We start from the raw sequence: 21,294 nt of genomic DNA on the forward strand, positions 1-21,294 counted from the left end.
GACATGAAACAATGCCCAGGGGCCTTTGTGGGGATGATCCATCCTCTTTGGAACAACGTATCTCAAAAAAAAAAGGAAAAACAAAATGTAGCTACATCCAGGGTTCATCCCAGCAAAACTCTGCCCCCCCTTTTTTACCCTCATACCACATGTGGATGGAAACAAGAAAACAGTTTCTTAATAGGCAGAATTAAAGTTCCAGTTTTACCCACCACCTATCATGTTAACACCACCCTAATTCTTCCAAAAATAAAGTCTGACCATTGAATTGGTCAGTAGACAAGTTTACCCTCTCCTGATTTTGGCAATCTTGAAAGATCGCTGCATTCTCATTGATCTGATAGTCACTGTTTGAATAATTACTCTAAATAATCGCCACAAACAAACTTTCTAGAATAGTAGTTATTTCACTTCTGGCTTTACTGTTATTCACCTTCTTTCAAATAAACATCATTTCCCAATGCCTGGAAAGTTCCAGTCTTGTTCCAAATTTACATATTACTTTTCCATCATCTCAGGGCAGCAATAATAATAAGTTAGAACATCTTCCTTCTCCTAGCAGAATCCTGGCCACTTCTTGTACATTTCTGGTTTGGAATTCTCTGATGGGCTTTTTTTTTTTTCTTTTCTTTCTCTCCTCCTCCTCCTTAGTGGAAAATGTTACTTCTAACTGCTGGATTTAATTTACTTTAATTTAATTACAGCATTTTCCACACATGCCCACAGGCTCTTGGTAATAGTTGCATTTTTAATAAATCTAATATATAATAATGACTTTGTTTTTAATTTTCCACTGAGAGTTGGATCCTGAGTTGAATACAGAGCTCCAGACAGGGGCGTCTGGTTCCCTCCACGTGCTTGGGTTTCAGGCAACTGAGGGGCAGCTAATTGGAAAATGGCTGCGCCCTGACTTTCTACCCACACATACCCGTGTAACAAACAGCAAACATCCCATAGGATGTGAAATGACCAATTGTGTCAGTCAAAATGATCAAAGCAGTGGTGCGGGTATTTCCCCCGGCTGGACTATGAAAGAACAATGACCATGCAAGGATGGTCCCCAACCATCGCTTTATACAAAGTGATTTGGTGGACAGTACTTTGATGGTGGCCTTTACTGAGTGACCTGTCACTCTCTGCCTGTAGCCACACATCACTGGGAAGGCTCAGAGTTATAATTAAATGCAGTCCAACCAAAAGATAACTCCTATGACTATTGCCCTACCGTCTCTTTATAAAATCCATCCTATAACCATTGCCAATGTTCATTGATTGACTGTTTGTCCACCTTCAGTTAATTCAACTATATGGTGAATTAGCAAAGCTCAGGGTTTTCTTTTCCTTGCTTTTCTCCCCTATCCCACGTGCTCAGGAATCCCTATGGCTACTTTTATTCGGTGCTAACCATATGTCAGACACCATTCAAAGCACATTACCTACACTACTTCATGGTACTTTCTCATGCTATTGTCCCCATCCTCTTGATGGGAACAAGTTTACCCTGCTAACAAATGGCAAATGCATCCAAATACAGAGCCATTGACCACTGGGCTGTGCTTACCAACTAAAGCATGGTCCCTGCAAACCTTCAGCAAAACCTTTGGAAAATGCTCTGCTTTCTTACTTACCCCTTGAGGTAGGGTAACCGACCTCAGCTCCCCTCGCCAGTAACTGAGATCTGCCCGTAAGAAAACATCACTATGGATTCCAAGCAGCTCTGAGAAAAGCAGCCAGCAGGACAAGCCAGAGCTTCCAAATGGAGCTAAAAGTGCCTGCTACACTTGACCATGTGAGTGGGCAGTGCTTCACAAAGCATGCCCTAGGCCCTAGGACAGGGGTCCCCAAACTTTTTACACAGGGGGCCAGTTCACTGTCCCTCAGAACGTTGGAGGGCTGGACTATAAAAAAAAACTATGAAAAAATCCCTATGCACACTGCACATATCTTATTTTAAAGTAAAAAAACAAAACGGGAACAAATACAATATTTAAAATAAAGAAAAAGTAAATTTAAATCAACAAACTGACCAGTATTTCAATGGGAACTATGCTCCTCTCACTGACCACCAATGAAAGAGGTGCCCCTTCCAGAAGTGCAGCGGGGCCGGATAAATGGCCTCAAGGGGCCGCATGCGGCCCGCGGGCCGTAGTTTGGGGACCCCTGCCCTAGGGGAACAGCACCACCATGGTGCCCTGGCGACCTTCCATGTATCCACACAGGCCATGCAGGCAAAGGATTGAAACACAGCTCATCTGAACATCTCCTGATCTTCCCAAACCAGCAGAGTCTGGGAGCCCTGTGAGGAGCTGCCACAGGGTCACTGCTCACTCAACTCCTAGTCTGCCCTGCAAGGACATCATGAGACAGTTTGTCACTGCTTCTCAGGTTCTGATGAGGTATGGGGCTTTGGGGTCTGCCTCCCTCAAAGTGGAAATGGGGAATATAAATCTGCGTAGCCCTGGGTTGGGACTGGTTTCTTGGCACTGAAGACTCCCATAATTGGTATCGCACTGGTCCAGTTCTGTGTGGTACCCTTTCTGCCTGGTCAGAGAAGAACCACAGGGAGCTGAGTACCTTTGGCTCTTTTGCCTTTTGCTTTACAAGTAGTAAATGGTCTGAATCTAGAGTTATCAGCCTAATCAGTCAGGCCAGGGCCTGATAGAAATCTTGTGTTTTTGATAAACTGTTCCATCAGAGCCATCACCTACTCAGAAATCAGCCAAAGAGAATATTTAAATAAGAACTGCCTTATTTCAACTGACAATGTAAACTGATACCAAAAAGTAGTAACACACATACACACAGAGCCTTCTGTTAAACAGCATTACTAAGAGAAACAAAAAGTCAATAACCAAAAGCATTTGCCTCTATCTCCTTTTTGTGAAGCGAACTGGTGGTAATTTGGGGCAAAAATGCAAACACATTCGGTCTAACAAAATCAACATTTATTTTCCACAAACACGCTCATTAGAATTCTCAGCGGGCACACATTGCTACATCAGAATTGGAAAGTAAGTATTAACTGAAAATTGTGGAGTTTGTGTGACTCCAAATGCTCAGACGTGTCTAGAGATGGAGTCTATCCCCTCATTGGGTCTCGCACGGGCTGTTAACAGGCGAACAGAGCACAGGGAACTCCCTGCTACATGGCAGGACTTGGGAATGGGCCATCCTGGTCAGCAAATACATAGATGGCCAATTTTCAGGTTATTATGTTCAAAGAATATGTGAAAAAGAAAAACAAAAAAAGAGATGAATGCCCAAAGCACCACGCGCTGATTTTAAACTACACTTAATGACTCACAAGCCCGTTCAAGACAAAGAAAACAAATAATTAAAAGGGATCTAATTAGCAAAAAGAATAAAAGTGGAGGAGCAGATCCTCATCTTAAAGACTCAGACCATCTGTTGGAGAGGAAGATTTTTATTAATCACACCAGAAAACAAAGCCTGAGGACGAAAGCCTCAGAATTATCTACAAGAACCAATTCTCACACAATATCAAATTCATGCAGAACAGAGTTTAGTCTTGTAGTTGTTATCTATTAATTATTATATTGTTCTCAATACAAGTGGCTGTAAACCTACTCTTGACTGCCCCCTGCCCCAGTATATGAGATTACCAGGAACAAATCAGCATGATCCAGTGAAAGAACAACAGATAACCTCATGTTCCACTTTTTAATTTTTTTCAAGTGTCTTCCCATTTCACTATGTTGATCCATTTGTTCCAAAACCCAGGTATAATTAGCCTGGACGTCGTATACAAGGGAAAGTGAAATCCCTGTCTTCTGCCAAACATGTGTCTGACACACCTAATCTCTCTGGTATATTCACACACACAAAAGAAGTTACTACAAAGTCATCTACCTTTCCAAGTTGGACTCCTTCACTTTGTTTTATATGAATGATGTCATGCAGACTCTTGAAACTAAAAACGTTTACTTTAAAAGGAATATTTTTCTTTTTTCTTTCTTTTTTTTTTCTCTACATTTCTTTCCCCAAAGAAGCATCTAGTCATAAAGATAGTCTTTGGACTAAGCATTTGAAACTTATCCAGTAGGTTTCAAATACCATTAAGTAAAACTTTTTTTTTTTTTTTACCTCAAAGCCTCATAGAAAATTAGAAAAAATAAAGCACACAATAGGGAAAATATAACAAAATAAACAAACCAAAGCAAAATAAGGCAGTGGCAGCAATGATAAAAGTCTCATCTACAAGCTGGCTGTAAATCTATGTATCACTGTCAACATCGGCTCTACTGAGTAGGGACTGTGTTTTTCTCAAAGCTTTTCGTCCTCAGGCTTTGTTTTCTGGTGTGATTAATAAAAATCTTCCTCTCCAACAGATGGTCTGAGTCTTTAAGATGAGGATCTGCTCCTCCACTTTTATTCTTTTTGCTAATTAGATCCCTTTTAATTATTTGTTTTCTTTGTCTTGAACGGGCTTGTGAGTCATTAAGTGTAGTTTAAAATCAGCGCGTGGTGCTTTGGGCATTCATCTCTTTTTTTGTTTTTCTTTTTCACATATTCTTTGAACATAATAACCTGAAAATTGGCCATCTATGTATTTGCTGACCAGGATGGCCCATTCCCAAGTCCCTACACCACACTGTGTTCCAACAAACTCCTATGCACACATCACCAACACCCTCTGTTGTCACTCCTGCCATGGTCCCTGTCTTCTCCCTAGACCCTGAGCCACAAGATTAGACTTACCTTCAAAAGTCCATCAAACATTACTAAGCACCTTCCATATTCAAGATACTGTGATAAAAAATATGAATAACATAGGCTTCCTGCCCTCAAAGAGCTTATAATCTAATTTAAGCATTTGGAAAATGAGGAGAATAGAAACAAATAGATAAGTTCAATATATAAGAGTCAAAGTGACCACTGAAGTCTATCCAAGGTTGTATGAGAACACAAGAGAATAGCCAAGTAGGCGGGGGAAGTCTCCTTGCAGAGGGACAGCTTTGTCTTGAAAGATGAGTAGAAATTAACATGTCAGCTAGAAAGGAAGGGGTGCTTCCTGCTTCAGGTAGGAGGCGGGGCCTGAGTCTAATATATTATGATGTGTCCAGACTACTGGTCATTTGGTCTCCTGGAGTCAAGTTCAAGGCAAGAAGCACTGGGAAACAGGCCAAAGAGCTTCAATTAATGGGAATCACTGAAAGGCCAGTGAGGGATGTGGGGAGATTTGCATCTGCTCAGAGAGAAGAGCAGGAATTGGGTAAGAAACTTGAAGAAATGCTACAGACTAAAACATAACCCATTGGAAGCTATGTTTTTCCAGATAGATCAAGACAAATTCCCATTTTTTGTCCCAGTTTATTTAGCTCCATGAATTCTGAAATCTGCAAAACTGGTCCAACTGGGCAGGCCTAACTGCTGCTCCTGTGAGGTCACTCCTACCAAATGGTGTGTTTGAGCCGAATGAGGCCACCAAGACCTAACCGGGGAGGAGGACTCTTTTGTGAGTTTAGATCTTGGCAAATCCTTTCTGTGCTTTTATGTAGTAGGAGGAAAACATTTAATTACCTGCTAATTATAGTATCTCCCCCTTTAAAACATAATGAAGAGTTAATCCAGGAAGTTCAACCTGGCTTACATTTATTTCATCATATTCCATAGAAATTGATTTAGAGAATAATTTTACTCAATGGTGGAAATGAAAAAAAAATTTTAAAAAGTAGACCCAAGCCCAAAAAGTCAAATCCCATCAGCCAACATGCAATTGGTATAGAGTATGCAAATGTCTCCCCAGGGATCTCGCAGGAATCATGACTCTTTCTCCTCTTTGAATTAACCCCGGGGAGTCTTAAAACTAAAAAATCAGAAGTTTCCTTTTACCAAAAGGTCAGCCCTGGAAAATCACTCCCTGCCCCACAATACAAACTCCCTTTTGGGATTCCTCTCCCCCCACCCCCAGCTGAAACTGATTTCCTGAATTTACCACGTGCTCATTCTCATTACCATTTTATGTCCTTCTAATGAAGGAAATTCTCTCTCTTTCCAAAGGCGAACCTATTCCCAATGAGATCCCACTTCTTCCCTGTGCGGAGCCTGCCAGAATGACTGCTGCACATTCCAGTGCACTCTGATTTCTGCCAGCTGCCGGAGAACCTTCACCAACATCCTCCCCTACCCTCATTCAGGATTTATTTATTTCCCAATGCTTCACAGGTGCCAACAGGGAACAGCCCTCTGCTTTCCCTGTAGCAAGAGAATTGCAGGCCAAAGTTTTAAGTGACTGTTATTTACTCCTTCTTCCATTTATTATAAAGATATCACCTCCAGGATCCCTATCTGCACACCCACCCAAGTAAAACAAGTGACAGGTGGCGGGAGAGTAAGGCATTGTGAGAAGAATGCCAAATGACCAGAGAAAACAGTATGTCTAACTTGAACAAACGGTATCATGACTACAGCTATTATCATCATCTCATTAGGGCTGTGCAGAAAACAGCACATTTAGAAAATGGAAGGAACCCTCAGAGAGTTACAATGACCGACCCAAAGCAAAGTCTGGATGTTGCTATCTTGAGGCTCCCTCACCCACACCTAGCGTTCTCATCGCTGTGCCTGCCACACGTAAGAGGAAGAGAACACTCTCCTACTGAGATCCAGTTTGGAACCATGCTTGCATTACAAGATATGGTCCTCAATAACTCTACTATTAAAATTATATAAACCCCAAAATTTATTTTTAAAAGGCTATCTCATCTCGGCTCTGGCCAGTTGGATCAGTGGTAGAGCATCAGCCTGGAATGTGGATGTCCCAGGTTCAATTTCTGATCAGGGCACACAGGAGAAGCACACATCTGCTTCTCCACCCCTTCCCCTCTCACTTCTCTCTCTCTCTTTCTTCTCTATCTCTTCCCCTCTTGCAGCCATGGCTTGATTGGAGGGAGTTGGCCCTGGGCACTGAGGATGGCTCTATGGCCTCCACCTCAGGTGCTAGGAAGAGTTCAGTTGCTAAGCAATGGAGCAATGCTCCAGATGGGCAGAGCATCACCTCCTAGTGGGCTTGCAGGGTGGATCCCACTTGGAGCACATGCAGGGGTCTGTCTCTGCCTCCCCTCCTCTCACTATATAAAAAGCCCATCTCAGCCCTTATACTTTATGATACTCCTTTATTGATAAATAAAGTCTTTCCAAACTTCAGCTTAGCTTTTCCACAAAGCAGCAAGAGGCTTTTTTATTCTGAACTAAGTTTTCCATTGTGTATTTTATAAGAACACCACTGTGGTCTTACACAACCACCACACAATTATTAAAATCAAGAAGAGTAATGTTGAGCCTGACCTGTGGTGGCACAATGGGTAAAGCATCGACCTGGAATGCTGAGGTCACCGGTTCAAAACCCCAGACTTGCCTAGTGAAGGCACATATGGGAGTTGATGCTTTCTCTCTCTCCTCTCTATAAAATAAATAAATAAAATCTAAAAAAAAATTTTTTTTAAAGAGTAACGACCCAATCTAGTCCACAGTCCATGTCTGCATTTCACCAACTGTCCCAAAATGTCCTTGAACAGCTGTTTGTTCCTTCCCCATACAAGACCCAATCCTATATCTCACGTTAAAAATGAAATAATAAAATGTTATGTCTCTTTACAGGGGTCCCCAAACTTTTTACACAGGGGGCCAGTTCACTGTCCCTCAGACGGTTGGAGGGCCGGACTATAAAAAAAACTATGAACAAATCCCTATGCACACTGCACATATCTTATTTTAAAGTAAAAAAACAAAATGGAAACAAATACAATATTTAAAATAAAAAACAAGTAAATTTAAATCAAGAAACTGACCAGTATTTCAATGGGAACTATGGGCCTGCTTTTGGCTAATGAGATGGTCAATGTGCTCCTTTCATTGACCACCAATGAAAGAGGTGCCCCTTCCAGAAGTGCAGTGGGGGCCGGATAAATGGCCTCAGGGGGCCGCATGTGGCCAGGGGGCCGCATGTGGCCCGCGGGCCGTAGTTTGGGGACCCCTGCTTTAGTCTTTCTGAATCTGAAACAGTTTCTTAGCCTTTTGCGTGTATGCTTCTCAATGATGCTATTTATGAGGAAGGTAAGCATGTTCTTTTGGAGAAAGTCCCTCAATTTGGACTTCTCTGATATTTCTCCATTATTTGATTCAGATTCTACATTTTGGGGGGCAGGGAAACCACAGACATGACGTGGCGTCCTTAGAGAATTATTTCCAGAAGCCCATGTTACTGGTTTTTCCATTTTGGGGGATATTAATGTTAATCCTTTAGAGATGTCAGCCAAATTTCTTCGCCATCAATAAAGTTCCTGTTTTCCCTTTGTGTGTCCTTTATAAGTGAATACTTCAAGACTACGCAAACGTGCCTTTCCTCATCAAACTTTAATCACTAGTTACAACAGCCATTGCTGACTTTCCAACTTCATTATTCTTTCTCCATTTATGAGTTGGCAATATAACATAAAGAAGTGCTTTCCCCTCTCTCCCATTATTCATTCATTCGTATTAGCACAAATCATAACTATTCATTGAATTTATTGGTTGGTCATCAAATTCTGATGCTCAAATTGGCCCAGATTTGGCTAAAGGAGCCTCTTCACAGCTAGCTGCTGGGTTGTTAAAAAATAATAATAATAAACTTCTAATTTTGGAATAATTTTAGATGCACAGAAAAGTTGCAAAGGTAATACAGACAGCTCAGCTCCACTCCTCACCATTTTCCGTTTGCATGCTGCATCGGTACAAATGAAGAAACCAGCAGTTATCTAGTATTACCAACTAAACTCCAGACTCGATTAGGGTTTACCACACTGGTGTCCTCTCTGGGTCCAGTTTAGGACACCACACTGCATTTTTCTGACATGTCATTAGTTCAGTCTATTCTGACATTTCTTCAATGTTTCCCTGTCTGATCATGACCTCAATCATTTTGAGAAATACTGGCCAGGTACATGTTTAGAATGGACCCCAATAGGACGATGTTTTCATCATGATTAGATGTGGGCTGCGGAGTTTGAGGAAGAATGCCACAGCAATGATACCCTTTGTCGCCACCACATCATCATGGGGGGTGTAGGACAGGAAGGTGACTTAGCACCGAGAGTATTAACCTGGGTCGTTTTGGTTCAGGTAGTGATTTCCAGGCTTCTCCACTGTAAAATTACCCTTTTCCCCTTTCTCTGTTCTACTTACTGGAAACAAGTCATTAAGTCCTGCCCACACCTTGTTGGGGGCGTGGATGGGGTAAGTGTGAGAGGATTAAGTGCCATCGCCTGGAGAGTGAAATATCTACATATATGATTTATTATCCTTGTAAGGAAGATTTGTCTCTTCTCCTTTTATTCACTTTGTTACCCAGTTATTTATTTATTTATTTATTTTTGTATTTTTCTGAAGTAAGCAGCAGGGAAGCAGAGAGACTCCCACATGCACCCAACCAGGATCCACTCGGCATGCCCACTAGGGGGTGATGCTTTGCTCATCTGGGGTGTTACTCCTCCGTTGCAACCAGAGCCATTCTAGTGCCTGAGGCTGAGGCCATGGAGCCATCCTCAGTGCCCAGGCCAACTTTGCTCCAATGGAGCCTTGACTGTGGGAGGAGAAGAAAGAGACAGAGAGACAGGAGAGGGGGAAGGGTGGAGAAGCAGATGAGCGCTTTTCCTCCTGTGTGCTCTGGCCGGGAATCGAACCTGGGACTTAAAAACCAGGCTGATGCTCTACCGCTGAGCCAAGTGGTCAGGGCCTACCCAGTTATTTATAGCATGTAATATTTATTCTATACTTTGGGTTATGAGTTAATTTATATGTGTGTGTGTGTGTGTGTGTGTGTGTGTGTGTGTAAATTTTTTTTTTTTTTTTTTTGGTATTTTTCTGAAGCTGGAAACGGGGAGAAACAGTCAGACAGACTCCCACATGCACCCAACCAGGATCCACCCGGCACGCCCACCAGGGGCGACGCTCTGCCCACCAGGGGGCGATGCTCTGCCCCTCCAGGGCGTCGCTCTGCCGCAACCAGAGCCACTCTAGCACCTGGGGCAGTGGCCAAGGAGCCATCCCCAGCGCCCGGGCCATCTTTGCTCCAATGGAGCCTTGGCTGCGGGAGGGGAAGAGAGAGACAGAGAGGAAGGAGGGGGTGGGGGTGGAGAAGCAAATGGGCGCTTCTCCTATGTGCCCTGGCCGGGAATTGAACCCGGGTCCCCCACACACCAGGCCGACGCTCTACCGCTGAGCCAACCAGCCAGGGCCATATGTATGTAAATTTTTATTTTGATTGTCCCAGCTGTGACCACTGAGTCCCTGTGACACACCTCCACACTTTTGGCTTTTGATCACTCCCTTATTTCCTGCCACTACAAGAGTCTCCAAACTCATTGTGCACCCTCCTTGTCCTACCTGTAGGATAAGCTTATTATTTATTATTTCTCCAAGGACCCCTGGTTCCTATGATTAGAGCCAAGCATTTAGAAAACAATATCTGGGTGCATGGTATGTGCCTGCTCCCAGAGTGTCCTCCTTCTGGGCCACGAGGCTTCCTTCTGAAACATAAATGAGACAGAGGGATTGTGGCGGGAGGTGAAGTTGGAGCAGTGACCGGGTTTTTGTTGGACTGATCCCAAGCTGTGCTTGGCGTCCTGGCTCCTCTTGAAAAACAGAATAGGCCCTGGCTGGTTGGCTCAGTGGTAGAGCATCGGCCTGGCGTGCGGAAGTCCCGGATTCGATTCCTGGCCAGGGCACACAGGAGAGGCGCCCATCTGCTTCTCCACCCCTCCCCCTCTCCTTCCTCTCTGTCTCTCTCTTCCTCTCCCGCAGCCGAGGCTCCATTGGAGCAAAAGATGGCCCGGGCGCTGGGGATGGCTCCTTGGCCTCTGCCCCAGGCGCTAGAGTGGCTCTGGTTGCGACAGAGCGACGCCCCGGATGGGCAGAGCATCGCCCCCTGGTGGGCGTGTCGGGTGGATCCTGGTCGGGTGCATGCGGGAGTCTGTCTGACTGCCTCCTCGGTTTCCAGCTTCAGAAAAATACAAAAAAAAAGAAAAAAGATAAACAGAATAAACCCTACAGACTAGTTAGAAGGGAATGTAAAGGCAGGGGGCCCAGAAGATGTAAACATTTAAGAGAAATAGAGGATGGGGCATGTGGCCAAATAAGAGAGGACCATTTGTCCCAGCCTGGTCAATGCCTACTGTCCCCATGTCATTATTTACAGCATATCTTTCATGCTCAAAAGTACCTCAATTTCAACAGCAGATTATCTGGTCGCCCTAGAACCTCCCTTGAGGATAAAGCCTGTAGTGGCTAAGCCCCCCATGAGGAATTTAGGGTGTCTCGCTATGTCAAGTCCTGTAATCAATCCTTTGCATCTCACACAAAATTCCATGAAGATTTAAAGCACTTTTCAAGATTCCTCATCTTTTCGAAATGTGTTTCTGTTCACCTTTCTTCCTGGCACCCGGCGGGGCCACGGCCTCCAAAGGGGTCAAGGTTGACCATGTGAAAAGCCCCTCATTCCCTATGTCAGTTAACCTCAGCCATTTGTCGGGCTTACGATCCCTGAGCAACTTCCACCAAAGGCCCTCCGGTGCTTTAAGATCAGATACCATAGATGGAAAAGAAAAAAGTACCTTGAACAATCTGTTCTCACTTACCCGCCCCTCTCTCAGCCTGCTTCTTGCCTTGAATTCATGTCCACTTTATGTCACCTTCCCCTGCGGTCTGTCCTTGCCACCCTCACAGCCCCATCTGGAAGGACAGAGGTGGAGTGAGTGCAGCTTAACTCAGTTTCCTACCATTTAGCCTTCAAAATTTTGAACTGACGTTTATACAGCTATATATATATATATTGTCTCCCAGTAGATCAAACCACAGAGAAAACCATACAATGTCATTTGAAAACTCCAACTGTCCAGGATTTCTTAGCGACCGCAGAACACAGGGAAATATACCCCGGACTAAATTTGGAACCCAAAGGAACATTCGCTTTTAAATAGGTTTTATAAAGCAATACTTGCTCCAGGAACTGTGGTCCTAGAAAATTTAATCAACTGCAAAAGAACCATTACGGCCGGTGCAAGTTTAAGAGTTAAATGGCTTGAAAGACTTGGACCAGAAGGGCCTCCTGGTTTCTTTCAAACTAAGTTGCTCCAGCAAGGGTTACCTAAGTGCAAGCAAGCCCAGGTGACAGTTTTATATTTCCAGGAAGCCCTCGTGCCAAGACTCAGCCTGCAGAGAATGATCAAATCTTCATTAAAACTCCCCCCGGTAGGAACCGAGACCAGGAAACAAGATGTTCTCACTTCACCAGCGTGGTTAGCACCAGGGCTCACGTTGAAAGGGCTGCTCAGGAAACAGGATTTAGCTCTGATGGAAGGTGTGTTATAAAGCCCCCAGTGCGCCCAGCACCCTCCCCTACTTCCTGCAGTGGGGACAGGGGGTCAGCGCAGAGTCAGCAGGCAGGTGTAAAATGGCTTCACTGGAGTGGCCCCCTCGACCTGGTGTCCTGTGGGACTGAGAATGAGGCCCAAAGACAAACCTGGGGCATCAACCTGAGGTTTCAAAAAATGGTGCCCTCCCTTCTCTCCCACCTGCTTCCTCCAGCCCAGGGTCAGGCCCTGGCCAGGGGTGACCTGCTAAGGGTCTGGACCAGACTCACCTGAGCTTTCTCATGAAGCATGCTTCTGCTGTCACAGCCCAAAGAAAGTGCTTTGGCTAGCTACTTGTCGCTGATGTGCTCATTGTTGGTGGGGGACAGCCAAAATGAGGAGTCAGTTGCGAGGTGAACACTAGATGGGAAATCAGAATCTCTCTGGACCTGAATCCTGCCAGCAACCTCTCATGTGATCTGGGATGCAAGGCTTGGCCTCACGTGGACATCTTTTCCTTGCCTGTAAAATGAGAGGCCGGAGTTAAGGAGGTTAGGGTAATGGAGAGGACATGGCAATAGATGTCACCCTTTCTGGGTTTAGAACATGAAGCACATTAAGTAACCTCCCTGAGACCCCATCTTTCTTCCTTTAAAATGGAGATGAGAATACCCACATGATGGCTATTTCCCAGGGTCAAAACGCATAATATGCAAGGTCTTTAGCAACTTGAAAGTGATGCCTACCCATGCAGCTCTGGTCTAGTCGCTGCTGCTTGCCCATGGTCATCTAGTTCTCTCTGCAGGCTAACGTCTTGAGTTCAAGGCCTTCTGAAAGGAAAGGGTAGTTGCTATGCATAAAATGTCCATGATTCTTCCATGTACTGCTCTCTATTCTTGCCTGAAATGGAGATCTGACACTCAATGAAGCAAAATCCAGCACCAACAGCTACCTCTGCCTTGCTTAAAAATAAATAAATAGCCTGACCAGGCAGTGACACAGTGGACAGAGCGACGGACTGGGTCGCGGAGGACCCAAGTTCAAAACCCTGAGGTCACAGGCTTGAGCACAGGCTCACCAGCTTGAGCGCGGGGTCGCTGGCTTGAGAGTGGGATCATAGACATGACCCCATACATAGTCACTAGCTTGAGCCTAAAGGTTGCTGGCTTGAAGCCCAAGGTCGCTGGCTTGAAGCCCAAGGTTTCTGGCTTGAGGACTCTGCTGTAGCCCCATGGTCAAGGCATATATAAGAAAGCAAATCAGTGAACTAAGGAGACTAAGGAGCTGCAACAAAGAATTGATACATCTCATCTCTCTCCCTTCCTGCCTGTCTGTCCCTATCTGTCCTTCTCTTTGTCTTTCTCTCTGTCTCTGTCACACACAAAAAAATAGATAGACAGATAGATAGATAGATAGATAGATAGATATACTGCTCACAAAAATTAGGGAATATTTTATAGCTTCTTATTCATTTTGAAATATTTCCTAATTTTGGTGAGCAGTGTAGATAAATAAATAGATAAATAAATAAATAAGAGCTGATGGCTCAGGTGTGCCCTGGATGCAGCAAAATCATTTAAGTCCAAACTGTCCACCAGGCATCAGAGTGTTTAAAAGCAATTTTTCTCCTGTTAAATCTCCATGTCCATTGCAGCATTATTTTCTTTTCTTTTTTTCTTAATTTTATTTTCAATGGGGCGACATCAATAAATCAGGATACATATATTCAAAGATAACAACTCCAGGTTATCTTGTCGTTCACTTATGTTGCATACCCATCACCCAAAGTCAGATTGTCCTCTGTCACCTTCTATCTAGTTTTCTTTGTGCCCCTCCTCCTCCCCCTTTCCCTCTCCCTCTCCCCCTTCCCCCTGTAACCACCACACTCTTATCAATGTCTCTTAGTTTCACTTTTATGTCCCACCTACGTATAGAATAATGCAGTTCCTGGTTTTTTCTGATTCACTTATTTCACTTCGTATAATGTTATCAAGATCCCACCATTTTGCTGTAAATGATCCGATGTCATCATTTCTTGTGGCTGAGTAGTATTCCATAGTGTATATGTGCCACATCTTCTTTAAACAGTCATCTATTGACGGGCTTTTTGGTTGTTTCCATGTCCTGGCCACTGTGAACAATGCTGCAATGAACATGGGGCTGCATGTGTCTTTACGTATCAATGTTTCTGAGTTTTGGGGGTATATACCCAGAAGAGGGATTGCTGGGTCATAAGGTAATTCTATTTTCAGTTTTTTGAGGAACCACCATTTTTCCTTCCATAATGGTTGTATTACTTTACATTCCCACCAACAGTGTATGAGGGTTCCTTTTTCTCCACAGCCTCTCCAACATTTGCTATTACCTGTCTTGTTAATAATAGCTAATCTAACAGGTGTGAGGTGGTATCTCATTGCAGTTTTGATTTGCATTTCTCTAATAACTAACGAAGATGAGCATCTTTTCATATATCTGTTGGCCATTTGTATTTCTTCCTGGGAGAAGTGTCTGTTCATGTCCTCTTCCCTTTTTTTATTGGATTGTTTGTTTGTTTGTTTGTTGTTGAGTTTTATGAGTTCTTTGTATATTTTGGATATTAGGCCCTTATCTGAGCTGCTGTTTGAAAATATCATTTCCCATTTAGCTGGCTGTCTGTTTATTTTGTTATCAGTTTCTCTTGCTGAGCAAAAACGTCTTAGTCTGATGTAGTCCCATTCATTAATTCTTGCCTTCATTTCTCTTGCCATTGGAGTCAAATTCATAAAATGCTCTTTAAAACCCAGGTCCATGAGTTTAGTACCTATGTCTTCTTCTATGTACTTAATAGTTTCAGGTCTTATGTTTAGATCTTTGATCCATTTTGAGTTAATTTTAGTACAGGGGGATAGACTGTAGTCCAGTTTAATTCTTTTGCATGTGGCTTTCCAGTTTTCCCAGCACCATTTATTGAAGAGGCTTTCTTTTCTCCATTGTGTGTTGTTGGCCCCTTTATCAAAAATTATTTGACTATATATATGTGGTTTTATTTCTGGGTTTTCTATTCTGTTCCATTGGTCTGAGTGTCTATTTTTCTGCCAATACCATGCTGTTTTGATTGTCGTGGCCCTATAATATAGTTTGAAGTCAGGTATTGAAATGCCCCCAGCTTCATTCTTTTTCTTTAGGATTGCTTTGGCTATTCAGGGTTTTTTATAGTTCCATATAAATCTGATGATATTTTGCTCCATTTCTTTAAAAAATGTCATTGGCATTTTGATGGGAATTGCATTAAATTTGTATATTGCTTTGGGTAATATGGCCATCTTGATTATATTTATTCTTCCTAACCAAGAACAAGGTATATTCTTCCATCTCATTATATCCTTTTCAATTTCCCTTAACAATGGTTTATAGTTTTCATTATATAAGTCCTTTACATTCTTTGTTATGGTTATTCCTAAGTATTTTTTTTTTTTTGTTGCAATCGTGAAGGGGATTATTCTTTTGAGTTCGTTCTCAAATGTTTCATTGTTGGCATATAGAAAGGCTATTGACTTCTGTATGTTAATTTTGTATCCTGCGACCTTACTGTATTGGCTTATTGTTTCTAGTAGTCTTTTTGTGGATTCTTTGGGGTTTTCGATGTATAGGATCATGTCATTGCAGCATTATTTTCCACAGTCAAGATACACAAACAGCCCAAATGCCCAGCAATAGATGAGTGGGGGGGGGGGGGAAGCTATGGTGCATATATACAGTGGAATACTACTTGGCCATAAAAAAGAATGAAATCTCACCACATGAGACAGCACGGATGAACCCAGGGGATACTGTGCTAAGTGAAATAAGACAAAGACAAGTACCACACATTCTGACTTATATGTGGAATCTGAAGCACCATATACATGAACCAAGTAGAACCAGACTCAGAGTTACAGAGAACAGACTACACTGATGGTTGGCAGAGGGGAAGAGAGTTGGGGGGGGGGCTGGTTGAAGGGGTGAGGGGATTGAGAGGTACAAGTGGGTGGTTGCAGAAGAGTCACAGGAATGTGGAGCCCAGCACAGGGAACAGAGTTAATAGTATTGTAATAACTAAGTGTGATACCAAGTGGGTACTTGAAATATTGGGGGGACCACTTTGTAAAGCACATAATTGTCTAGCCACTGTGTTGTACACCTGAAACTGATACAAAATAATACCGAATATAAAATGTAATTGGGGAAAAAATATTTTTTAATAGTAAAAAGAGCACTATGTAGAAAATACACCTTCAACTCAGCGAGTACTGGAAATGGAATCTGGATTCAGGAATCCTCAGCATGTGGGTCCTTACAGCATGGAAACATGCCCGATGTTTTCCACTCTTGTAGAACTAGAAGATCCAAGACAATGATTCTGCTTTAAACTTTTGGGGGTGGCAGTGATGTTCACACAGTGATGGTTTCTCAGGTGTGGGCATTTGTCGAAACCAATCAAATGAGGCACCTTGCACACATGCCGGTTATTCTATGCCCATTATAGCTCAATAAAGGTGTTTCTGAAACAGGAGAGAGGGTGTTCAACCTAGACATCTTCAAGGATCCGGTCCAGGTGCTGACTGGCTATGGAAATGAAGGAGAGGGGTTGGCCCAGGGGAACAGAAACAGAAGTTTTGCTTCTTACTTTCAAACACTATTGCATGGATGGGTCATCTTAATGCTCATGTACTTCTGGTTTTATAATTTAATAAATTTCTTTTCAAGCATTATCATGTGAAACTGAATTTTTTAAAGATGTGCTTATTTTAATATCTTACTTTCCAATTGTATAGATTTCTGAGAGGGGAGGAGACTAAGCATTGATTCGGTTCCTAGGTGGACCTGGGGTGGAGCCCAGGAATCCACACTGCAGCTCTGAGTGATGCTGACGCACAGCTGGCACGGGACTACTGTATGTTTAAAACTGATATTCCAGCCTTTAAAAATGGGTAGAAAATGGAAGATGTATTTTTCTACCAAAATTGCCCTTAGATGGCAGAAAAAACAGTTTAGGTTCCAGAAGTCTAGAACAGGGTTCCCCAAACTGCGGCCCCCTGAAGTTATTTATCCGGCCCCCACCGCACTTCCGGAAGGGGCACCTCTTTCATTGGTAGTCAGTGAGAGGAGCATAGTTCCCATTGAAATACTGGTCAGTTTGTTGATTTAAATTTACTTGTTCTTTATTTTAAATATTGTATTTGTTCCCATTTTGTTTTTTGTTTTTTTTACTTTAAAATAAGATAAGTGCAGTGTGCATAGGGATTTGTTCATAGTTTTTTTTATAGTCCGGCCCTCCAACAGTCTGAGGTACAGTGAACTGGCCCCCTGTGTAAAAAGTTTGGGGACCCCTGGTCTAGAAGGTTGGTGGCCAATTTCATTTACAATAAAAACTTCCCAGTAGATGGCACTGCTCTCTCTAAAACCCAACAGAAAACCACCAAATTGACCACTTCTTTCCCAATAAAAAAGAGTTGGGAGAGCATGGTTGAAGCTGGGTTGTGGAGAGGCTCAACAGGCAGTCACAGAGATTTTAAGTGTATTGTCCATTCAGTGCGAGGTTGGTCCATGCAGGGAGCCAGAGAAAGGAGTGAGGAAAAGACTTCACTGGAAAGGCTAATTTGATGAAACATCCACGGATGAGTTGTTGGACAGTGACCGGTTCAGGAGCGAAAAGGACAGAAGGACCTTGAACCTCAAAGTGTACAGATGAATAATAAAACCAGCAATAGTTATTGTGATGACTAATTACTACTCTGTATTGTTATTGATGATGAATATAACATTAACATATAATAAAGTACTGATTATTTACTATTACGGTTCTTACAGAGCCCTGACTCTGTGACAGGCACCGTCCTGAGCACTTCAAGTAATATGGGGTCTATTTCGTCCTCACAACAGAACTGTGAAGGAGAAATCATTATGACCCCAGTTTACAGAGCAGTAGACTGAGGTTAAGTTGCCCAGAGTCAGCTGGCTGACAGAAGTGGTGGAGGAGACCTGAGCTGCCGGGCTCCGCAGTCGGCTCTGCTCACCTGCACTGCCTGGCCGTATGTTTTCTAGAATCAGTGGTTAACGATAATAATCACATGATGGCCCAAAGTGGGCAACCAGGAAAGAGAGGAAGGGCAGAGAAGAGCATGAGGCAGGCCTTACTCACTCTGAATGCAAGGTCAGGACAGGGAGACCTCTGGCCCACTCTCGTTCCAAATCGGATTCTCTTTTAATGGCTGTCTGAATGGTTTTTAGAAAGTATAAAGTGGGGGTTAAGGGGATCAGGCCCCTTTCCCCAGAGATATCTTCATCATAAGCTGGTTCTCCCCCATTTGTCAGGATTGCAGACAATGTGACAGTCCCCTTAGCGCTTCCTCCAAGTATGAGACAGAGCAGCTTCATCTCGGCTACCCCACCCACCCCATTTTGACACGGCCACAGCCTGACTCCTTGTAGAAACAAGGACAAACTGGAGGTAGAGGAGCATGGTATTTATTGCTCAATGTAAAAATATATTTTGTCTGACCCTGGCCATTGGCTCAGTGGATAGAGCATCAGCCTGGCATATGGGTTTCCTAGGATCGACTCCCAGTCAGGGCACACAAGAGAAACAACCATCTGCTTCTCTCCCTCACTCTCTCCCCCTTCTCTCTCACTTCCCCTCCTGCAGCCAGTGGCTTGATTGGTTCAAGTATGGCCCCAGGTGCTGAGGATAGCTCAGCTGGTCCAAGCATCATCCTCGGGCACTAAAAATAGCTCGGTTGCAAGCATGGCCCCAGATGGGCAGAGCATCAGCCCTACATTGGGGTTGCCAGATGGATCCTGGTCAGGGTGCATGTGGGAGTCTGCCTCACTTTCTCCCCTCCTCTCACCTAAAAATAAATTTTTTTTAAAAAATACATTTTGTCACTTTCCATTTGTATGTGCATTTGCATGTCATTACAAAGTGCTCAAGTCACTTTCTCCTGAAGGCCAGAAAATATGTTAAATACAGGTATATTAAAAGTAGCCTCTATGTTAGGCTTTCCAAGTAACAGAGAGTAAATCAATACTGTGATTCACTAGGCACTCAGGGAATACAATTTGACTCAGATCTTTGAGATTCTTTGTAATGACATTTTAATATGTTTATTAAATCATGAAGAATTTAGTCCTTTAAACAAAGTATAAGTTGGGTTTAGGATGAATCTTAAACAATGTATTTTTTTCCTGTGTTGGCAATTTTGGTAGAAAAATACATCTTCCATTTTCTACCCATTTTTAAAGGCTGGAATATCAGTTTTAATCTATGCAAAAGAGTCCAAATGTGGGACAAGTGAGTCCTCTTTTTATACAGGAGATAGATGGAATCTGAGGACTGAGAGTTTGGAGGGTTCAAAGAAGTCCATGTTCTTGGCAGGACTGGGGTGAAGGTGGAGAAAATAGCTAAGGGACATGCTCTGTGACAGTGGATCCACCTCCCACCTTTATTGTGACAGAACCTAACGCCTGTGCCTCTGCCATCTGTCTAGAATTCTCCCCAATAAATCGACAATGCACACTCAACACAGACATAATATCAACTAATTGAATAGCAGAATACCAATTAATTTCTTTCCCTTTTTCAGTGGAAAGGGGATGTATTTGTTCACTTGAAATTCTCACAATTCAACCAAGAAATGAAACTGGAAATGCTACATAATTAAAGCTATTGAAATAGTCAATATTCTTATTCCAGCATTCAGCAGAAATAAATGAATACAGTTGACCCTTGAACAACAGGTGTTTGACCTATGAGGGTCCACTTATATGCATATTTTTTCCACCAGATACTGTAAATTTTTCTCTTCCTTATGATTTAATTGATAACAGTTTCTTTCTTCTAGCTTACTTTGTTGTAAGACTACAGTACATAATACATATAACATACAAAATACATGTTAATCAACTGATTAGTAGTAGTTAAGTCAAAAATTAAAGACAGGTTTTCAATTTCATGGGGATTAGGCTCCTTGTCCCCCATGTTGTTCAAGGGTTAACTGTATTATTCTCTTTGTTTCTAGGCAACCTTCCAGCCTACATTGCTATGAATTCCTTCCTCCTTGCCCACAGGGGTACAAGGCGGCCTGCTGCCATGTGACTCAAGGGGAGCAAACCACAGACACAAGTTATCATAAAGCACAAAGACAGTGTGTACAGACTTCTTCCTGTTACCAAAAAATATGAGAGAAAGCTGGGCCCCTGCACAGAGGCTCAGCTACTACGTGGGTTCCTGTATAGGAGGTTATTCATTTAGAGGTAGCTCTTTGAAAATACACGAGCCCTGGCCAGATGGCTCAATGGATAAAGCATCAAGCCAGCGCACCAAAGGTTGCAGGTTCGATTTCCGGTCAGGGTACATACAAGAAGCAATCAATGAGTGCACAACTAAATGGAACTAAGTGGGACAAGTTGATGTTTCTCTCTCTCTCCCCCTTCCCTTCTCTTTCAAACCAATGGGGGGGGGGATAGAAATAAAAAATAGTTTTAAAGAAATAATAAAATGCTTGAGGTCATCAAACAAAAGGAAAAATAAGAATTGTGTTCCGCGCATCTGTCCTTTACCTGAGCGTGCCCCTTCGACTCCTCCTCCCCTGGAGAACTGCTTTCAGGGAACACCTTCGGCTGAGCAAACGGACGGGGAATCTTCTCCTGGCTAATTCCAATTCAGCAGCTTTTATGGGGCTGTTATCAGGCTAAGAGTCTCACACCTAAGGTCAACAAGTCTGTCTGTTATTACCCCCAGTATTTGCTTTGGCAAACCCTGGTTGCAAGGTTAGTTTGGTTCCATATCATCAAAATATAAGTTGTATACATATATTCATTGAGTCAAGCTGAATTCACTATTCCCCATTAAAGATCTTAACTTATTCTAAATATTCATAAATGAGGACCTAGGGCTCAAATATCTGGGTGATGCCCACCTATCCCA

General features: G+C 43.0%; 1 long non-coding RNA gene across 2 annotated transcripts in view; it reads right to left on the reverse strand.

Annotated features, from left to right (window-relative positions):
• LOC136389102 (uncharacterized) overlaps positions 1–21,012 on the reverse strand; it is a 142,817-nt gene extending 121,805 nt beyond the window's left edge. For both annotated transcript variants that reach the window (XR_010748267.1, XR_010748268.1), the window contains exons 1-3: positions 20,928–21,012; positions 16,602–16,934; positions 12,641–12,872 (exon numbers count right to left, since the gene is read on the reverse strand). This is a non-coding gene — a long non-coding RNA (uncharacterized lncRNA). The remainder of the gene's footprint in view (positions 1–12,640; positions 12,873–16,601; positions 16,935–20,927) is intronic.
• Between the last annotated feature and the right edge of the window lie 282 nt (positions 21,013–21,294).

Source organism: Saccopteryx leptura, chromosome 1, assembly GCF_036850995.1.
Source record: "Saccopteryx leptura isolate mSacLep1 chromosome 1, mSacLep1_pri_phased_curated, whole genome shotgun sequence".
Taxonomy (NCBI): Eukaryota; Metazoa; Chordata; class Mammalia; order Chiroptera; family Emballonuridae; genus Saccopteryx; species Saccopteryx leptura.